This window comes from Mus pahari, chromosome 7 (genome assembly GCF_900095145.1).
Source record: "Mus pahari chromosome 7, PAHARI_EIJ_v1.1, whole genome shotgun sequence".
In the NCBI taxonomy this organism is placed as follows: Eukaryota; Metazoa; Chordata; class Mammalia; order Rodentia; family Muridae; genus Mus; species Mus pahari.
This window is the reverse complement of record NC_034596.1, coordinates 13888404-13891614: the sequence shown is the minus strand read 5'-3', so window position 1 is coordinate 13891614 and position 3211 is coordinate 13888404.

Here is a 3211-nt window from a genome sequence, read left to right as displayed (position 1 = left end):
CCTCCTTCTTCTTCTTCTTCTTCTTCTTCTTCTTCTTCTTCTTCTTCTTCTTCTTCTTCTTCTTCTCCTCTTTCTCATTCTCCTTCATCTTCCTCCTCTTTCCTCCTCCTCTTCTTCAATTTCACATTCTAAGTTAGTCTTATTTGCTACCACATTTACAAAAATGGCCAATTTTTTAAAAGAAAATCATTAGATACCTAAATATACAATTTTGACCTGCTTTTTTGCAGGTAGAAAGATGGGGGCTTTCTACAAACACCATTTTATATTTATACAGTACTGTCTTATATTGAACAGTAAGGCTACAGCTCTTTTGCTATTTTAAGTAGTGTTCCAGTAAATAGCTTTGTGCATACATCTTTTTCATAGACATGGCAGCTGTCTCTATGATATCTAGCACTGCCAGCAACATTGTTGGATTAGAGAAGAGTTGCATATCTAATCTTGTGAAATGTGGCCAAGTCCCTCTCCTTTAGACTCATAGCCTTTGGCAAACCTAGGGGCAATGAAAGAGAAATCTGCTTCCTTATAGTATTGCCAAAAGGGTATGCAGGCAAACTTGAATTTTTAACAATGAAAGGGTTCAGAAAGAAGTCATTTCAATGTCATCTTTTATTGCTCCCGAGGTTTCTGCCTTATTTCTTACATTTCTGTACAATTCTTCTTCAAAACCTTCTTCAAAAGGTGAACTAGATTTTTCTATTTCTTTACATATGTGTTCATTTGTGTAGGAGATGCACGTGTGCATGGTGCTCACATTTATGTGTGCAGGTTCCTGGGCTAAAGCTTGAGATTGGGTGGTCCGGTGTTGTCAGTTGAGGTTGTTCTCTACTGTTACTGAACCAGGGGCTCTTGATGAACCCAGTTTGTACCAGTACTGCCAGCCCAACCAGCCAGTTTATCTCAGGGATTCCCTGTCTCTCCACCCCCATCATTGGGATTGGTAGCAGGTTGGTTTGCTTGCTTAGCTTTTGCTGAGTGCTGGGGATTTGAACTCTAAGTTGTAAGCTTTTGGGATAAGCATTTTATTCTGAGTCATACCCCCAGCCAGCTGTTCCTATTTTGTGAACATTTTTCTACCAGGTAGTTGGGCACATTTATTTTCTTTACAAAGATTTTCCTATTAGGATAACTAACTTTTCATATTATGCAGGTTGCCTTTAGAAATCAATCTGATTTTTCTTCCTATATAACCCTCATTTTAAAAAATATAAAATGTTCTGATTTATTTTTATTAATTTTTAAAGGCCAATAGTCTTATTTGAAAATCTGCTGCACATTTGTAATCTTCAAGTTTAATTATCTTTTGTTTTTGAAAATGTTAATTTTTTTATTTATAATGAGCACCCTATTTAATTCTTCTCAATTGATTTTACAGGTCTAGAATTTATTCATGCACTATTTTTCTCTCCTGAATCTGTGACTTGTATCATTTTTACTATATTTTTCATTGAAGGTTTTATTTTAAAAATGCTTTCTTTCCTATGATTTTTGCTCCAGGTATAATCTTTTGTATTATTCATTTGCCTTCATAGTCCTTGTTGTAATTTCTGTAACAGTTTTTCTTAAACAAGGTCTCTTGTAGTCTGAGCCATCCTCAAAATCATTATGAAATCAAGGTTATTATAAAATCCTAATCTCCTGCCTCTACTACCCAAAGGCTTGAATTACCATTCTGAACCACATAACTGCTTCTTCTTTCTTAAGTTTTGTGTAAGCTACTTTCATATCTATGTGTTATCTAATTTCAATGATCTATTTTACATTCATGGCTAGTACACTACATTGTGGGGAGGGGGACGGATGTTATGTTTTCACATACAATTTGTAGTTTTGGAATCCTTTAAATTCTAAAGGTGGTGAGTGAGTGTGTAACCTACACCTATCCAGAGACTACATCAGCAACATTATCATAGTTTCAATTGGTATACATTCAATTCACTCTATCTTTCTTTCTCTCACCTTATCCCTTTCCTTTCTTCCTTCTTTCTTTCCTTCCTTCCTTCCTTTCCCCTCCCTCCTTCATTTATTCCTTCTGTCTCTCCTTTGTTTCCTCTTTTTTTTCTTCATTTTTATTTTTGAGATAACTTGCAATTTAGTCAAGTCCAGCTTCAAACATTCTAGGAAGCTCAGAGTTGTCTTGAACTCATGTGAACCCATTGAACTCCTGTTTCAGCCTATCCAAAACGGATATCCAAATTGTTGAGATAAAACACCTTGACCAAAATTGACTTATGGGTGTAAACATTTATTTGGCTTAAAGCTACATAGGGAAAGTCCCTAATGGAAGGAAGGCATGATAGCAGGAGGCCAGGACAGAAAACCAAGAGATCACATCTTCAACCACAAACATGCAGAGAGAGTGTGAACTAAGAGTGGGGCAAGACTAAACTCTCAGAAAAATTGTCCATGTTCAGGGTGATATGGCCTTAGAAAAAAATCATCAACCTTCAAAGCACACCCACAGTGATGTACTTTCTCTAGCAAGGCATCAATTATGCACCTTCTAAAGTTGCATAAAAAGCCACTATGAGGGAACATGGTGAAATGTGTGTTCCCATAGGATACGAGGGTATTTCTCATTCAAACTATCACACAAAGAATTTAGGAATGAGCCACCACATTATAGAACATTATTCTTTCTTTAACACACTAATGATTTTCTTCTAATGAGAAAAAATAATAGTCTCAAATTACACTGCACATTAAGCAGTGTCTTTAAAGTTTTTGCAGTTTACCTGAACATCCTCCTAAGATGGAGTATTTAATAAAAGCTTTATTTATTTATTTTATTATTATCATTTTGGGAAAAACCTCTTAACAAATTGTCTTTTATGCTGTTTTCACATATGACTCTTCTTCTCACAGATCTTTCTAGAAAAAAGTAATGAAAGAGAATAATTCTAAGAACACCAAGAGTCAGATTCAAAATCTACATTGTAATTTATTTATTTTCAGTCTATAGTTTTTCTATTTAACAACAAGTAACATAAAAATATTGTTTCCAAGAATCTTGAAAGGTTTTCCCAAATGTTCTGAATAGCTTTGTCTGAAACTGAATCTCCTGTGAACTGGATACTACCAGTACTCTTCAGGAAGCAACATCTGATCCCCCCAGCACAGCCTCCCCCTCCCCCCCCAGCTCATGGAGACGATGGTTACCTTTCCTACCTCACTCATTCACTCACAGGAGTTGCCGATGTTATTTCCT